At 43.5% G+C, this 18,213-nt stretch overlaps 1 long non-coding RNA gene across 2 annotated transcripts; it reads right to left on the bottom strand.

Moving 5' to 3' along the window:
- Window positions 1-1,779: 1,779 nt before the first annotated feature.
- Window positions 1,780-14,128, bottom strand: LOC108447224. 2 transcript variants are annotated; one of them, XR_001862661.1, is made up of 4 exons: window positions 13,524-14,128; window positions 13,229-13,319; window positions 3,216-3,320; window positions 1,780-2,544 (listed from the first exon to the last, which is right to left on the bottom strand). It is a non-coding gene; the product is annotated as an uncharacterized LOC108447224 (long non-coding RNA). The 2 variants fall into 2 exon arrangements; XR_001862660.1 differs by having other exon boundaries at window positions 3,216-13,319.
- Between the last annotated feature and the right edge of the window lie 4,085 nt (window positions 14,129-18,213).

Here is an 18,213-nt window from a genome sequence, read left to right as displayed (position 1 = left end):
AGGAGCTCAAAAAGATGTAGCTGCAGAACATAATACCAAGATCACCACAGAAACAGAGCATTTTTTCAAGAAGACAAGAGGCATGTCAAGGAATAGAGGATTAAGGAAGCTGTGTGAGATGCTGATACAGGTCCTGGCATCCGAACAGTGTGTATGATCCATGCTGCATCCCCCTTTTCCCTGAGACATGAAGCAAAAGGTGAAAGTGTTAAACGTAAGGGTTGACAATTCAATGTAGTTATCAAGCAAGTTATTAGCACATGGTTCTGGTGTACAGAAATAAATGCTATTTTGAACAGCTCTCTTTATACAGGAGGTCTAGATGAGGCCACCTTGAGAGTGTGGTTACATGGGGAAGGTACAGAGATGAGGAGGCTTCCAAAAGAGGAAATCGTGTCTAGACTTCAAAATGCCAGTTCTCAGTTTTGTTTTAGGTGGTAATATCCTGTCTGGTATCTTTGAGGAGAAATAATTGAGAGGAAACAGTCAGTAACATGTAAGGAGGTGCTATGTATCATTTCAGAGTAAAAGTTCCCAAACTTTTATATTGAAAATTGTCACCAACCCTCAAAGTTTGTCACACTAGAAAGGCAGCATGTATTTTATTGTCTGATAGAGTATCAGTTTAATAGCACTGGCCAGCAGTGATGGAAAGTGTTCTTATGAAGGCTGTCTGCAAGGTCTTGACTAACTTGCATGCTGTAGTCAGTGTGCCTTCTTCATATATTTTTATGTTAAAGGTTAAGTATATTGGTTTCTTTCATGTTTTAGCTGTCTTGGGGGTTGGAATGGATATGCCAATTCTCAGCTTGGTGTTTTTATAGGTAACTTGATAAATGTAGGTAAAATATAGAACATTGGACCTACAGAGTGAAGTTCACTGTTTCTGGTAGTTCAAATTAAGTTTCCCCAGTTTTGCATATTTTCTGTGTGTACTGTGCCTCTGATGTTGAGAGGGGGGATCTCAAACTCAGTACTTCCCTAAACGAAGAGGAAAACAATTATTTATGTTGTTTGTGGTTAACCTACAGAGCAGTATTAATGGTCTGTAAAACCTCTTCAGATAATTGACTCAATAGAAACTTCTGAAAAACTATTTAAACTTGAAAGAAAAGTTCCATGGGAAGACAGGACAAGACGGAGTTAAAATCATCAGGAGGGTGAGTTTGTGTGTAGATGAAGATCCTCTTGTAATGCATTCGTTGGAAATAAGAAGGCAGAGGAGTGTTTATTTAGGTGCTAAGGGGAAGAAGCCATTAAGTAGAACCAAAAATCTTCAGTACAGTTAATTCTTTCACTCAGATGACAGTGGCAGTCCACGCTTGGTTGCAAATACTGGAAACTTCACCTGAGGTGCCAGTAATTGCTTTTTGTATTCCTCAAATTCAAATAAGCTGGAGTGTTTTCCCAGGCAAAAATGACAGCGTAATACTTAAAACTCGAAATGGAACCTTACAGCCATTGAGATAATTATATCTGTAGCATATAAAAGTTGTGCTTGAAAACAGGATTTGATGCCATTGTGTAATGTGTCCCTTTACAGAGAATAATCTACATGAACAAAAGTTACAAAAAAGTCACACATGGTTGGATTTCATTTTTTTTTTTTTTCCCCCTCTGGACTATTAATGACTTAGAATATCTTGATACAGAAAATGCAATTAAGTAATTGTACTTATACCTGATCCAGGGCTTTCCTGGTCTTAGAAGAGGAAGACAATGCAGTTACTCTGAAAAGTTATATAGTCGTTGTAAAACTTAGCTATTTCTTCTATTCTATCAATTATTCAGATATTCACCTCAATCCTTTTATGGATGGACAGGCTTTAGGGTTTTTTTTTTTTAATTATTTGACTGTGTAAACTTCTTTGTGGGGGTTTTAGGGTTATCCTAAGTTTTTCATTATGTTTTCATACATGCTATGATATTTCTTACAAGAAAACTGGCAGTGCTTCCCGCTCTCTCCTTTTCTATTTCTCAAAGAAGATGAAGTGCTGTATTTTTTTTTTCTGTTGTTGTTTTTATTTCTGGTATCTCAGTGGAAAATAAAAGCCAGTTGCTTTTCCCCACACACACATTTGTGTGTGCCCACAAACAGACACGCGTGCACACTCTTCACATGCACGCAAGCACACACAAGGAACTCTTGCTTGTGCGCAGCCAAAAGAGGCTGGACACGGCTGTCTTCAGCTCAGTGGAAATTGGCACCATCCCATCTCCAATAAACAACAGCCTGACGTCAGCTCACGCAGCGGTGATAGCAGCAGAACTTGAGAGATTTTTCAACTGGCCAAGCTGTTGAAAGGCTATCGCTGGGTTTGATAATCTCTGGCTGCACTTGAGAGGAACTGGTGCAAAGGTGGGGGGAGGAATGGTTGGTTAATGACAGAAATAATAGAGCAATTCCTGATAACTTCATACGGGGTGGAGAGGTGATTTTTTAAGTCTTACACCAAAGGGTATTTTGATTCCCAGCTCATCAGCTGCAGTAATTCTCTCCAGGTTCTGAAATCCTGGCTGCTCTGTAGAATCCACGTTCGTGCCCTGTTGGAAGTTGGAGAACAATTAAAGTGCTGTAGAACAGTCAATCAAGCAGATGATGAAATTTGACTTTTCTAATGTGTTGAATTAAGCACTTTCATTATGATTTCAATTCCTGATGTTTGCTTCAGTTGTAGATGTAGTTCAAAGAACCTGAGCCTGGCAATGCTAAGGTTTTTACTGGTTTCTGTACATTCCATTTCAATTAGTAGGATATAAGTCATTGAGGCACCACATTGCGGCCACAACACCCAGAAAAGGTTTATTGAAAGATACTTGGTTATTCGTCATTATCAAATTAAGCTAGAATAAAGGGACCGTTTTGTGGTACTGGTTTCAGATAAGGCCTTCAGAAAAGTAGCTGTTTTCCTGAAATGCTACAAACTCCTTGACTGCAAAGTTAGTGAAGACTGTTGCATTTCTGAAACAGAGCCACTATGACTTAAATTTAATTACAGCTGGTTCTCCTCATAACCCAAGAGTTGAAAGAGACTTTTCTATTGTTCAGTACTACCACTGAAAACACATCTCCATTATGAACTTAGCGTCCTCCTATGCCAAAATCAACAATTAAAATGAATGGTGTGCTCTGGTAACAGGAAAAACAAACATGAAAATCATTGTGTTGTGTGACAGAAAATCAGAATGTTAAAGTAAAAAGTTGATAAACCTACCAGAATAACTATTTGATGGGTATTCTTGAATCAAAGACACTTCCAAGCAAGTATTTCAAGGCTATAAATAATAGCGCATCAACTTCTGCTTTGTTTCTTGTATGGCTGCAAAGACAGCAAAAAATTCATTTTCCATTTAGGTCCTGTCACCAGGGATTTAAGAGTTTTGTGAAATCCTGGAAAGGAATGTGAATATCTGCCAATATTAACATTTTCTAATGTACACATTTTTACATCTGCTTTTAGGGTACATTCAGACTAGGTTAATCATAAAATCTGTCTTGGTAGGGAGGGACAAGAATGCAAGAGGGAAAGAAAAATTTGAGTCTTCCTAGGACTGTGTCTGTTCTAGTAGTAGTTTTTGAGCCTTTTGACCAAATCTGATGGGGATGCACAAGTCTCAAAAGTTCACAACTTCTGTGAGAGTGGGCAAGAAAGTGAGGACCTGTCTGAGCCAATACTTTTCAATGAATTCATAGTCATCAAAATCAGGTATGGGATAGATCTGTACATCTCATAATGATACAACTGGGATTGCTGATCTTGCAGAGGGGGAGGAAAGGGTAAGCAGTAGGTCTTTAAAAACCAGGGAAGTCCTGGCTTTCTCTGAGTCTGACTGTCCTTGGAGACCCCTGTGGCTGCTTGACATCCTGCTCCCCAGAGGGGCTGGCATGTGGCAGGGTCTGACTGCACTTGATTTATGAGAAAAGCCCAGGACAATTTTAAAAGAGACCAAAAGCCAAGCTGTCAGAAAGCTTGTGCTTGAGAGCTTGCAGTAGCAGAAGAGTTGACAGCTCAGGTGAGGAATTTATTCAAGACAAGTTGGCTGGAGCGAAACTCTGAGACTTCTTAAACTTCAGGGCCCACATGCAACTCTAGTATCGCAGCTTTGGCCCTGTGCAAACGTGAACTTGCCAGCGTGTAGGAGAAGGGCAGACTTCTCCAGCTGTCCTTCCCAGGCAGGTGTGACACAGGCTGGGCAGCATGACCTGTGTTCAGAGTTTGGAACAGGTTGCCTTAGGTCTGTTTATGACCTCTTTCCTTCTCTGTGTCTGGTGGTAGACTCTGAGACAATGCCTTCCCTGCAGCCTGCCTACTTTTCTGGGCTTGTGCCTGCAGAGGGGAAACTGGGACTTGCAGCCCTGTGAAATTATTACAGTGGCTGTAGCTGAGCAGGGGTCTCGTCCTAGGTCACCTCAGCAGTACTGAGTAGTTGTCACAACCCCCAGCAGAACTTCCCCTTCCAAAAACCACACCAGCAGCTCACAAGGGTAGTTAATCTCTCAGCTGCAGCCTCCCTGAAGATGTTTGGCCATGACTGGGAGGAGTAGGAAAGGTCCTTTATGTTGGTTTTCTTTTTTTTCCCCCTTGCCTTCCTTTGCTCTCTCATCTTGTTTAACCAGCCTGCTACTGCTCTAAACAGGGAGCCGAGGTGGTGGGAAAGGTCTGTACATTTCTCTCTGCCTCCAAGTGGGTAACATTTGCATTAGCTGCCAGTGGTAAGAGTTAGCCAGAACTGCTCACACTAGCCTTGACCGAACCCACAAGTCAGAGATGTGCTGTAGCGTGTTTCCTCTTGCTGGAAACCTGCAGAATGGCCTTTGGGATACCCAGCCCTGCTTGTCTCTGCATGTAACAAAGGCTACTGGATGGCTGTTGAGGTTATGGTTCACTTTGTATCGAGAGAAGTTACATGTAGCTTTAGTGTGGCCAGGTATCCAATAATACGGATTTTAATCAGTTGAAAAAGATCTTGAATTTGCTTTTGGTTTTATGGAGAAAGCTGTAAAAAGGCTTCCAAATAGTCTGGTTTGCTATCAAGGTGTAATTTTGGATTGGCTTTGTGATACATCTTGAAAGGAATTACCCTTCCCCAAAGATTCAGAAACATCTTGTGGCCAGCCCCTTCAAAGGAATGTTGCAAGGCTTCTAAAGAAATGATGCTGAGGGCATCCTTTTGTGCTTAGATGATTTTGGATCCTTGCAGGTTGATATTTTCACGATTTTTTTGTGTAACATTAGGGGCTAAAAAACCAGAAGAAGTTCTTATTTAATTGCTTCTCAGTACTTGGAAATGTTGCATGCTCCTGCCCTTGCTCCTTCTGTGTTCCTGAAATACTACAAACTTTTCTGAATAATAAGGAACTATCATAAGGATGGCCTCTCCCTGTGCTTGATCACAATGTGAGATGCAATGCACAAATCGCTCTGGGCAAGACGGAGGGAGGGTTCTTACCAGCCTGTGCCTCTGGAGCCTTGCAAGAGCTGCTCCCAGACCTGTTCCGTGTCTGCTACAGCACATGCATCAGTGAGTCTAACGAGGCAGAGGGCAGTCCCCAGTAGATTTTGGGGATTTGGAGTTTTCTTGTTTAAGACACTCCTACGAAGTGAAGGAGCAGAATAACTTTGCAACTCGTGTTGACTTTATCTAAACTCAAAAAACCCAAGAACATTTTCCAGGCATGGTTTCCAACCATGGCCAGATCCTCGCACCTTACTGGTATAAAACGTGGATTTCCAGCTGAAGTGACCAGCAAGAGCAAAAATGAGGGAGGCACAGTGATCCTGTTTCATAGCTTAGAGATAGCCACCACAGCTTGCTCCTTCCTTTTTTTTTTTCTCTTTAATTATTTCTGCCTAGTGGGCAGGGAGTCCTATGGAGCATGTGATGCCTTCGCATCCTCCCTTGCTCACGTCTCATTGAACGCGAGACCAGTCCCACCCAGAGGGATCCCAAAGTTCCCCACAGTCTGTTCCTTGGACTGGAAAGGTTCTCATTCTTGTTTGGTCGTTTTAGGCGTGGTGTCAAGCACAGGAAATTTACTGATTTCTTCTTGTTGGCAATGCCGTGAAAGCCCAACATGGAGGAGAAATCAAGAAAACCAGAGCAGAGGGCGAGGTAGACTGATGAACAGGAGAAATTGGACTTTTATGGATCTACACTGAGCAGAACAGGGATTTGTGTGCTATTTACAGTCAGGTAAAATGCACAGCCCTCTGTTCAGCTCAATAGTCCTGCTGCTCCCTGTTGAGGCCCCCAGTTTTACCTCTACAAATGCCTTGTGGATTTTTTTTCACCTGGAATAAAATAGTATGATTTTGGAAAAAAAAAAAAAAAGTCAACAAAACAAACACACCCCAACACAAAGAAAGTTGTTGCAACTGCAATGTTTGTTTCTACCACTAAAAACTCAGTTTTCTCATTACTAGAATAATGTGTTGATTTGAAATGGCTGAGTGGCTTGAATTATAATTCTGATTTTATTTTCCCTTTTGGTAGCAGTAACAGTCAAGCAATGGCATGCCGACAAAGACAGCTTTGAATGAGCAGCAATCCTGAGAGGTGCCGTCCTGCTCCCTCCCCCCAGCCCCATCTCCCAACTCCTGACAAAGAAAACAAGTCGCTGCCTCTTCAAGACTTTTCTTGTCCTTTCTGTTCGTGACAGGCGTAAGTGTTAGTAACATCTGCTGGCCCGAGCTCGCTTCCTCCTGCTGTGCCGGGCTCTGGCAGGGCCGTGCAGAGGAGCCAGGACCCTGTGCCAAGCACGGAGCGTGGCTTCGCCGAGCCAGGCCTGCATTCAGCGGAGCTGTGCCTGCAATAGCCGGGCACGGGCTCCGTGTGCCTGGCAGGGTCTGCTCAGCTCCTCCTGCCTTCTCAGGCCCCAGCTCTCACAAGTGGCAGCGTTGTTGGCTTTTTCTCCTTGTGGATAATGAATGTTATTTTAAGCAAAATAGCCAAGGGGGATAAACAGATCAACATGTGAATCTGAAAACATTTTCTATGAGCTTTGACTTAGAAAGTTACTATAAATTAAACATTACAGAGAATGCTTTTCTTTCACAATTTATTCTTTAACTTGTTTCTGCCTTTCAACAATGTTTCGTGATTCACTAGGTGATGGGGTTTTTTCCCTTTGCTCTGTCAGGTTTCCTTGATGGTGGCAGTATTTTCCAGAGCAACCTGAAGGGAAAGTATATATGTATGTAATTTCACAGGGACATAGAATCTGTAAAGACAGATGCAGACCCTGCTTTATTTTGTAATTGTTTGCTTCGGAGTTGGCTAGCTTTTCCTTTGGATAAAATGGACAAAAAGTATTTTGGTTTGTTTTGCTTTTTTAAAGTAAGGCATAGGGTTTCTCTTCCTAAGACTGATTGGTTGAATACTGTTAATTTTTTCATCAAATTAAAAAAAAATAAATAAAGGAATATGTGGAAATTTGGTCTATTTCATGTCACATGTGAGGTCAATGGGAAAAAATTATGTGCATCTAAGAGTAACATTTATCTCAGACTTGTCAGCTCCTAACAAGTAGTGATCTTGCTACTCGCTCTTAGGTTGGCAGTAATGTGATGTTGTGCTTCAGGTCTGGTTTTTGGGGGATGGACGGGGAGTTCCTGAGGCTATTTTATGTGCCATTTCCTGATGCGAGAATTTTTAGAGACTCTTGTAATGATTTATCTGGAGATTTTCTTCTAACAACATCAAAAGGCAGCCTGCAGTTACACTAGCCTATGCTTCACTCAAATCAGCCTTATAGAATAATCCAGTTGTTTCTTCCCTCTAAGTACACAGTGAGTGTGTGTGGCAATGATCCTGGAGCCTGCAGGCAGCTGCAGCAGAAAAGAACTTCCGTGGTTTGCTTTTGCTTTCTCTTCCTGTCCTCTCCATTTTCATGTATGTTTTTGAGAAGGCTGAGTTTCTGATGGACTACCTAGTGCAAGACCAGGGGAAGGTGAAACTGTATTTTGGGGCGTGTTTTGTTAGTTCTTTTGGTTTTCATACAGTGTTCTATTAAAGGCACTGTTCTTTAATATTAAAAACAACCCAGTGGATGGATAAATTTAAAATGTCAATCGATAAAAATTAAAATCTGAACTTTATCTGTAGGAAATACTAATGAGAGAGAAGCTGAATATGTCTCCCCCTCAGCTCTGCACCCCACAAAATGCCAGGCATCATCACTCTTTGATGTAACTTTGTAGTACTTCTAAGTAGTGGAAAGTGAAAAGATTAGAAATCAGGTTGATGATACAGTTTCTTTTCAAATGCTTTCTCTAAATGTTTAATACTGTGTCCCTGAGGAAGTCCCATCATTAAAGCTGCGTGACTATGAAATCACCTTGACTCTGTGGGGGAGATATTTGAGAGTTCTGGGGATCTTCATCATCTGACTCTTAGAGTTACCCTTTGTTGCAAGGATTACAAAGGTTTTTTGTGAAACATGTCCCTCTCAGAGTTTGTATCATCTCCAGTCAAGTCAAATTGACAGGGATGACAGGAATTACCCCATGTACACTAGGTATATAAACCAAACCATGTTATCAACTGAGACTAAGGGTTGCTGTAAACTTTTCGCAAAGGATTTTAGAGCTTGTTCACAGATAAATGCTGAAGAAGAGTTTCTGTGCTTTCCAGGCACCTTTCCCCCCGTGTGACATTAATAAAAAAAACTAACTATATGTAACTATATAAAAATAACTAAAAATGACTAACAAAAATAACTCAACAGTGTTGAGTTATTAAATATCTTCTAATAGACCTAATGACAGAGACCCTAACACACTTTCCATGATAGATACTTGTAGAGGGGAACTGTTCCTCTCTCCTCTACCACAGCCTCGTGTGGGGTGGGACATGGCAGTGGCAGCTGTGTGTCAGCATGACAGCACACAAGGCATTGGGATGAAAAGTGGGAGAATTTCACCGTGTCCTGTAGAAACGGTGAAGAACTTAACCCAAAACAGAAGCTGATAAAGACGTGAGGGTTTAACAGTTGGCTGGCTGGGAAGTTTCATTTCTCTTCAGGGTGCGGACTCTTGGTTTGTTGGTTGTTGGCCGGTTTTTTTTCTCCTGAGTTACAAAAACTTGCTCGTTCTTTGGTTCAACTTTCCTTACTCCAGGTTTGGTTATGGGGTAGATAATGAGCCAAGGCATGGGGTGTGCAGGGTGATGTACAGGGTGCTCTGCTTTATCCTCTCCTGTATGGATAATGTGGTATCAGCTTTGAAAGCGGAGCTGTGTGTGTTGCATAAGGGCATCGTATGTCTCCTTCAGTATCTACGCAGAGCTGTGAGGCTGTGAGATACTGTGCTGCAGATCTGTACAGCAGCTTCCCTGGGGGTAGGCAGTCCGTGAGAGAGCAGAGCAGTGCTGCTACATCACTACCAGTTCTAGTATCTGCAGCGCTTGGATCTTTCCCCGGGGGCCTCTCCTTTGCGTATTAACCCAACCTGACCCTGCTTGCCTTGCAGGAACTGCCTAGATCACAGCTAAAGGGGGTATGGCTGTAGGCATGGAAGTGTAAGGTCTGACACTGATGGTATCAATGAGCAGGAAGCCTTATACTGCTCTATGTGTTCTTAGTGAATGCTGAAGCCAAAATATTCATGCATTTCTTTTTCATCTGTAACCAGTATAGCATGTTTAATAGTTTTTTGAAAACTGTGTGATAAAAAGGGAAAGGCCAAAACCCCTTAACTAAACCATTAACATAGCATTCTTCTTATTCTATGTGGACATAAATATGGGCAGAATACCCGTATGAGTTTCTGACTGGGTCATTCAGCCTTAAATTGAAGTGACCTTGTTCTGGGGGGATCCAAGGAGCTCAAGCCTTGAATTTTTTCTTGTCATGGCTGCTGACGATTTTTATACTGTTAGCAAGACTTCTGGTGGGTGATATACCAAAAAGCTTGCAGTGGCAAAAATTACTGATCAATTCACTGAAGGAAAGCTCTGTGTGTGTAGGTTCCAAGGAGATGGGGATGTCTTTGGATTTTGGTTATTCAGCTTGAGCTTTAGTGTGTAGCTTGTCTGGTCCTTTGAGCTCCACTCTCTGACAGTGAATTCACATTCCAGCTTTTTTTCAGTTGATCTGATTTTGCCTAACAGGTCTAACATTTTTTCCTTGCTTATGATCAGACAGTGCTGATGGGTTTAGGAGGGCTGATTTTGGGATATAACTCCGGGTACAAAGTGTGGTCCTTTGTGTTTAGGCATACATGAGCACAGAAATATTTTTAGCAATATGTGTTCCTTCTAGAAGTGCATGCTCTTCTCAAAGCTTTGGGTTGTGGTTACTTGTATATACCAAAACCACCTTCTCTTCTGTTTTCCTCTTTCTGTTCCAGAAACTGGTAAAAGATCTGTTTGATTTCAGATTTTCTTTTTAATAAATTTTTTAATGGACAGATTTCAGCAGAGATTTGACATGAGCCTGAGATAGAAGTTAGGCATAAATGTCACAAAATTCAGTATCTGTGCATGATTTCAAATCTCAACCACAAAAACTGAGATTTGCTTTCAGATTTGAAGACAAACTGCAAAGCAAGACAAAAAGAAAATTTGGTACTTCTAATGCTACTGAAGTTTGTGCAGTTTTTGAAGCCACCAGCTACTAAAACATGCTGATTACTCCATGAAGGTGATAATGTTTTTTGGACATCAGCTGAACAGCTGGTATGAAACTTGGGCCCTGGAAAGTCAGCTGCTAGTGACTGTAGTGGAGTCAGTGTCACCTGCTGACCCTTTTTTTAAAAGAGTTTAGGCATGGTTTGTAAAGGGGGTAGATGATGTTTTCCTTCCCTTAACAGAAGATATGGGGGTGTGACTACAGGAGCTGCCACTGCCCAGAGGCAGAGACTTGGGGTAATTAAGCAGGAGCACAGACACCTAAAGAGAGAGAGAATTTCCAATAACTAGGCATACAAAATTAAACCAGACTGGTGATTCTAGTTTCAGGCAGTGACTGTACTGGTTTTGCATGGCAGAGACAGTGTACACAGGGAGTGTTAGGTTATAGTGCCCACAGTAGCTTTCCAAATACCACTCAGACAGCCACAATTGATTGATTTTATGCCTCTAATTTTGACTTCTTTTGATCAGTGGGAAAAACAGATTCCTCTAAGCCAAGGGGACCATACCCCACCATCTTGCAGCTGTAAATAAAGCTTGGTTCTCTCCAAACTTCATTGTGAGCTGTTGTAGCATATGTGACTCATAGCCTAATTAAACAGTCTGAAAAAGAATACAATCTCAGCATTAGTTGTGTTTTTACTAAGCATATTCCAAGTATTTTCTGTCTCTTGGAGAGTCAGATATGTGGTTTTAAATCATCTGCCTGCCTGACATTAGATTGCCAAACCATCAGTGATACCTCTCATGAATGTGCAGGACTGGGTTGTCCTGTGACCATGCTGGACAGCTGATTGGGAAGGGGAAATTTCTATCAAAAAAGTACTGACACTTACGTGTTGATTGGGCCTTCATGTCTTAGATGTGCATATCTGTGTAACTGTATGAGAAAAAACAGCTATGGAAAGTAATCTTACCATTCTCTGTGTGGGTATAATGGAGGAAGGAAGCTTTTTCACTATTATTTTATTTTTTAAATTTATTTTGCTTAGTAGAATAATGTAAGGAGGTTCAGCCCTGTGTTTTTAGTGAATAACTACTTGGTAGTGAAAGGAAGTAATGAAAAACATTCAGTTTTGGGGGATACTGTGCATGTGAAGTAGAACATTTTTGCATACTGAGTAGGATGCTCCAAGGCATGTGTAATCTTTGAGGCTTTTTTTGTTTCTTTTACATATGGGCCTTGGTGAAAAGTCAGACCTGCTATAGGTGAAATTTCCATTTGTGATCCTCTTGCTTCTAACCTTGTTGAGCTCTTAGATCTACTAACTTGTCCCTTTGAGTCTCTGTGTGCAGTGCAGAGCTGGTTATGCATCTCACACTCCTGTTTGCTCACCAAAAGCCATCTGATGCGCACAGAAGTATCTTTCCGGGCCAAGGTGCTCTTAAATAAAAGACCTGATTTTGATTGTTTGGTACTTAATGTTTTATGACCACAAACTGTTGTGAGAATATCGATAACTTCAGAGACTTCCATTCCTTTGAATTAGCCTGTTTTTGGATATGTTTGCTTTAATTCTTGTCTATGTTATATGAACTTCCATCTCATCTCTGCTGCTCCAAATTTGTCATTATTATGCTATGCTAATACCTTTTTTTGGCTTCTGAAGCTGCCATGTGTTACTTTTGGATTTACTGGTTTCTTCAGAGGGAAAAACTTTTTGGTTAATACTTAACCTACTCAATAGCATAGGTGCTTTTCAGAATAATTTTTTATAAATCCCCCCGAAACAGGTGTCTTCCAGTGAACTGGAATACAGGAGAGGAGAGCAGGGGGTGTGCGGGACGGGAAGACAAATCAGGAGACCTGAGTTGAGTGTCCAGCCTTTAAACGCTGCCTTTCTCTCTTGCATTTGCTATTCCTTTTGCTGTTTAATTCCTTATAAAAGGATTATATTTCCTTTTCCCATCCTCTGACATATCTGTTTAGCCTGTAAGATGCCTGGCACAGAGGTGCGTGTCCAGACATGGATGTGTGTGCAGAGCCGGACCCCCGTGAATCTCCAGGTTCAAGAGGAGGACAGCAGCGACAGCGTTGCCATCCTGAAGCTGCAGTGATTACATTCCCATCCTGGGAGCTCCTGTACTTGAGGCTGCTTGTCTCTAGGTAACTCCTCGGTGTAGGAACAAGAAAGTCGCATTCCTCTGCAAGTTGCTGCAGCGCATCCTAGGAGCATCCTGCCATATCCAGCCCTCTCCTTCCCCAGGGCTCCCTGATCCCTTCAGCCTCTGTTACACACACGCCGTCTGAGGAGGAGTAGTGCTGGTGACCTGAGAGCCCCATACTCCATGAACCAGACCCACTAGGGTGGCTCCTCTGTCTCTTCCTTCTCTGGTGAGGTTTAGGGGATTTGCTGGCCTGTCTGCAGGTGTTAAAGGCGTGGCTACTTCACCTCTGTCTTGCCAGATATCCCTCTGAAAGCAGTGTAGCCCTGCAGCTGCCTCTGGCTCGGGCTGGTTTTGCCCGAAGTGCTGCTGTGAAGTCTCCTGGCCTTTGCCATCTCTGGGAGAACTACCTCTGTAATAGTTATCTGCTGTAGCTGCCTTACAGCTACAGGATGCTTTTATTCTTCCCTTCCTCCTGCACCCTTCTTACCTTTGTTGGGTAACTAGACGTAGGTGTTCTCTGGAGTGGGTGCTTTCCTCCCGTTCCCTCGCTATCAAGCGCTCATCACATGATAGCAGACCTCACCCACACCAGGCATCTCTGGGAGAACTACCTCTGTAATAGTTATCTGCTGTAGCTGCCTTACAGCTACAGGATGCTTTTATTCTTCCCTTCCTCCTGCACCCTTCTTACCTTTGTTGGGTAACTAGACGTAGGTGTTCTCTGGAGTGGGTGCTTTCCTCCCGTTCCCTCGCTATCAAGCGCTCATCACATGATAGCAGACCTCACCCAGACCAGGCGGCTGCCGATCACAGCGTGTCGTCAGCTGGCACCGCTCCCGATTCTCCGGAGCTGGCAACTGTCCTCTTTTCTTTGAGCTCCGATAACGGGAACAGATTAGCGGTGGGAGCAGCCGGAGCACTGCTTTATGGGGCTTTACTCCTGTATACCTCCGGTTTTCCACAAATCTTGCCAAGTGAGTTTCCTGATTGTGGGCTATGTCGTTTGCTATGCTCCCCTTCCCTGCCCCCACCCATTTCCTGACATCACTTTAAATCCGGCTGTAGCGCTGGTCCAGTTCTGCTGGAGCACTCCACCCTGGACTTCCGAATGCAGTAAATCTTTCTGGTCGGGAGAGTCATACACTGTGTGGAGCTTTGTCAAGCTTGGGAAAGAAATCCTCAAAAAATGAGGGAGAGTATTGAACGCTTTTTTTTTCTTCTCCCCACCCTCCTCCCCATACTGTGTAACTTTCACTTGGTGAGTCTTCTCTACCCTAAATAGAAATAAATAAACAAACAAAAACTTTAAATTTGTCTCTACTGCAATCTCCTGCAGCAATTTTGAAATTATCTGGCATAAAGGAATAAATAAAATACATTCTCGTTGCTTTCAGTGGTCTCTTTGCAGTGCCTTTCTAGACTATGACCATCATCATCTTTCCGAACACCATGGGTACTGTTTAGTTTGCCAGTGGTTGCACTGTCTGGCCTCAGGGGCAGGAGTTGGTCATTCTGGGGCTAAAACTGTCCAAAGCAAAGGTTTGCAGTGCTGTGATTATGAGTAATCTCTTGGCAATCTTGCTGCCATATACCCTGCTAAAAAAGGCTTTTTATTCATAAGGAAAGTGTTGGAGACCCCACTGGCATTATGACCAGATACTTTTCTGCTGGAGGTCCCTAGGATCCAGCATTTCCTTACCTTCCTGGCATTTGGGCTTGTCCCATGTGCTACTGATTCAAATCTGAAACAGCAAACGCAGACTAGGTTTTGTTCTTTTTTGTCTTTTGCATCAGCACTGGGAGTAAAAGGACATGTCAAATTTTGACCATTGTATTTCCCAGGGTAAAGACAAAAGTCTTTCCACCTGCATAAATGGGGGAGGGATCAGATGGACTTGAGTCAGGTGTGTTTATAACAGCATGGTCCTCTTCTAAAGAAAACTAATTTCTTTAAACAGTGGGCAATTGATGGAATTTATGGCCCAGTATGTTTTGCTACAGGATTAATAAGCAGTGTCCCATAGTACAGCTGCAATTTGCTGCCCTGAAACATTGCTTGGGATCAAAGTGCCCTTCTGCCATATTGCCCATGAGCTATATATGGTGACCAGAACCTGGGTGTGAAATGCCTTCGGGTCCTTTCTTCCAGGTCAGTTGTCTGAGGCAAACACAGCCACCCCTTTTGCCTATGTCTGCCTCCTAGCCTGTAGCCACAGTTGAATTTTTGCTCACTTTGTATCAGTCTAAAGATATTTGCCATCATAGTGTAGTGTCAAAGCCCTGGAGAGAAGCAATGTCTGGTGGAAAAGAGGTGTTGTGTGGATTGAAATAGCTTTGATGAATACTGTAGAAGGAGTGATGCTAGCTGGTCAAAGTTTTTTAGGGGAGCATGCCTGTTTCTTGCAGGAGACATCACAGTTCTGCTGAATGCTCCACCACCATGATCAGGCAAATGCTCCTTTTCACTTTTGTCTTGCTGAGGCTTTTGCACTTTTTCTGTTTTTAATTAGCTGCAGTCATCTCCCTTACACTGGGTTAAATAGCAGCATGGCACTTGATCTGAATTGTTTTTATTATGTCCTGTGGCAGAGCACAGTGGTCCATCATAAGCCCAGCATATTTGCATGATATCCCTAACAACTTTGTCTTCCACACTTTATTGTGACTCTCAGGTTACTCCCAGGGAAATTCCAGGGCCTGGGTGTTGTGGGGTGCAATGTCACAAATGCTCTAGGATCGGTTTGCATCCCCAGTGGTCAATTCTTGGGCGTCGTCCCCAGAACTAACACGCAGTGGGGATTTTTCTGCTGTGGGTGCTGATTACACTTGCAAATGATACTGACGTGGGAGGAGCTCTGAGTTTTCTTGAGAACAGGGTTAGGATTTAAAATGTTGACCAAGTGGAGAAAATAAGAGGTTATTCAGAAAAGGACAAGCACAAAGTTGTTAACTTAGGTGGGAATAATGGGCTGCCCAGACCCGGAATGGGAGATGGCTGGCTGAGCAGCAGCTCTGCAGAGGGGGGATGGAGTTGATGGTGGATTCCAGGCTGACTGTGAGTCACCAGCCTCGTACAGTTGTGAAAAAGGCAAGCTGAGGTTTATAACCAAAAGAGTACAGCGATCCTTCCACTCAGCTCAGCTTGGTGAGGTCTCAGCTGGAGTCTTGAACCAGTTTTCTGCTCACAGCCTTTAAAAACAGCAATCCAACTCATAAGTGGGTCAAAAAAAAAAAAAAAAAGAAAAAGAAAAGGAGGAAAATAGCATGAATGGATGATTTAGCAGACATGACCTTTACAGAGAAAGTGAAGGTATTGGGGTTGCTCAGTCCATGGAAGAAAAAAGTGAGGGGATGGATGAACATGTTAGCACCTGTAAAACGTGGGAAGCAATAAGCTGTTTAGCATATATTTCAGGAAGAGGACTGTGTACTTGAGTCTTGTGGGAGCTTTGTGCAGAGCAGTCCCGGTGACAGGCTGTCACCAGAAATCCACGGGAGCCTCTTTTTAGCAAATGTATTTATCTGGAACTGTTTCTGTGGCAATGGCCCTTCTTCTCTCCTGCTTTGTGATGGCCAAGCCTGAGAAACACATGGTGGGAAGGGAGCCTGTGCTTCCCATTGCAGGAGAGCTGGCTCTGGCCCAGTGAGTCGAGGAGAGCAGGGCAGCTGCAGAGCTGACCTGCACCTCTGATCGATGCTGTAATGGCAAAGCTCACCCTGTGCTTTTGTGCTGAGGAGGCAGCGTGTTCGTATCCAGGTGCGGCCCCACAAATGCTTGGTCAGAGGTGTGCTCTGATGTCAGGCAATGAGATTTTTTGGCTGCTGGTGTAGGGAGGTTGAACATTCACATTTGGCTTGCATGGAAAGGCCAGTCATTTTCCTCTCTAAGGCTGGAGGTAGGGTAGGTGACCAGGGTGAAAGCAGGAATGTGGCTTTAGACTCACTGCAGGACTTGGTGGTCCTGCAGGAGCACCAGGTGTCAGCTCTCAGGATGTGACAGATCCATCCTGACAGATGTCTCTTTAGCACCAACAGCCAAAATATCGTGGTTGTGTTGTGAGGGGTTTGTTCCCATCTTTTAGGGGAGGTTTTTGTCTTGGGGATGGGCTTGCTCTCCTCCATCATGTAGCAGCTACTGCAGCAAAGCAATATTAGGAAGTAAGATTTTAGCTGTCTTCCACATGATTAGTCCTGCTTGAGGGAGGGGGAAGGGCCTCACACTCCTTATTAATCATTTCTTCTTCCCTCCTCCCATCTGCTCAGTGATTCTCTTGCTCTTGCATACACCACTAATATTTCATCACTTTTATTTCTCTCTGATTCTCTGACTCCCTCCCTCTCCTTGTTGGTTCTTTCTTGAATCTCTGCCCTCCTTGCTCCCACATTCTTGCAGAGATGCTACTCAGTGACCTAATTTTCTTCCCTAGCTTCCTTAAAAAAAAAAACAAAGGGGAAAAAGGGAAAAAAAGAAAAAACACTCCAAAGTTCCTCATTCCCCTCTCCTTGGACATTACGCCTTTTCCCAGTGGTCAGCACCTTCAGCCAGAGTGGTAGAGCATGTGGGCAGTGCCTGCTTCCCTCCTCCTCCTCCTCTTTGTGCCCTCCCCAGAGGGTGGAAGCCTGACTCCTCCTCCACCTCCTTCTCTTCCAGCTGCTTTCACTAGCCTCCAAGCTCTTCTTGGCAGTGAGGAGCCTGGACATCTGTAGAAGCAGCTGGAAGCAAGATGGAGAGCCAATATCCTGCAGCTCATCAGATCTCTACAAACCTCAGCTCAGGAACAAACTGCTTAATTTGCTGTGTGTTTGTACTCTTTAGTTTGCAGTGCACACTGCTCGTTCCTCACCATCCCAGCAAAGCTCCAGCTTTATTGATACATGGCATGGCTGTAGCCTGTTGTTTTAGAAATATTGTCACCAGTCTGTAAATCTGAGTGCTCTTATGTTATAGTGGAAGAAGGCAAAGTTAAGCTTTGTTTCCACCTGGATCTTCAGCACTACCTGCCATTAGCATCATGTGGTTCCACAGGCAGAATTTAATCCTGCATTAGCTCAAATTTGACCTCTGTCAAACAAGCAGTGGTACCATAAATTCATAGTCCTGAGAACACAGCAAAAGTGGTTTTGCTGGTTCTTTATCACTTTCCCACCTGATTTACATCACAACCTTCTTGCAAAGATGACTGGTGGTATTCTGAAAGGTGACAGTCATCCTTCCCTGTAAACACTGGAAGGGAGCGTTAAACTCAGCTCCGCAGGGCTGAAGGAGCAAAAGAGGTGCAGGATCCCTGCTACTGTTCCTGTGGAGGTGGGATAAGCTGGCGGGGGCTGGGAGCTGCAGCATTTTGCAGCAGGGCGTTCTGGGATGGGCCCCCGAAGGGAAGCTTGCGAGCCGTGTTGCCGTGAAAAGCCTCGCAGCATGTTACATGATGCAAGCTCCTTGGCAAGTGCTGTAATTGTGTCACTGAAATGGCT

Source organism: Corvus brachyrhynchos, unplaced genomic scaffold, assembly GCF_000691975.1.
Source record: "Corvus brachyrhynchos isolate BGI_N302 unplaced genomic scaffold, ASM69197v1 scaffold416, whole genome shotgun sequence".
In the NCBI taxonomy this organism is placed as follows: domain Eukaryota; kingdom Metazoa; phylum Chordata; class Aves; order Passeriformes; family Corvidae; genus Corvus; species Corvus brachyrhynchos.
This window is presented reverse-complemented; position numbering and strand designations above follow the sequence as displayed.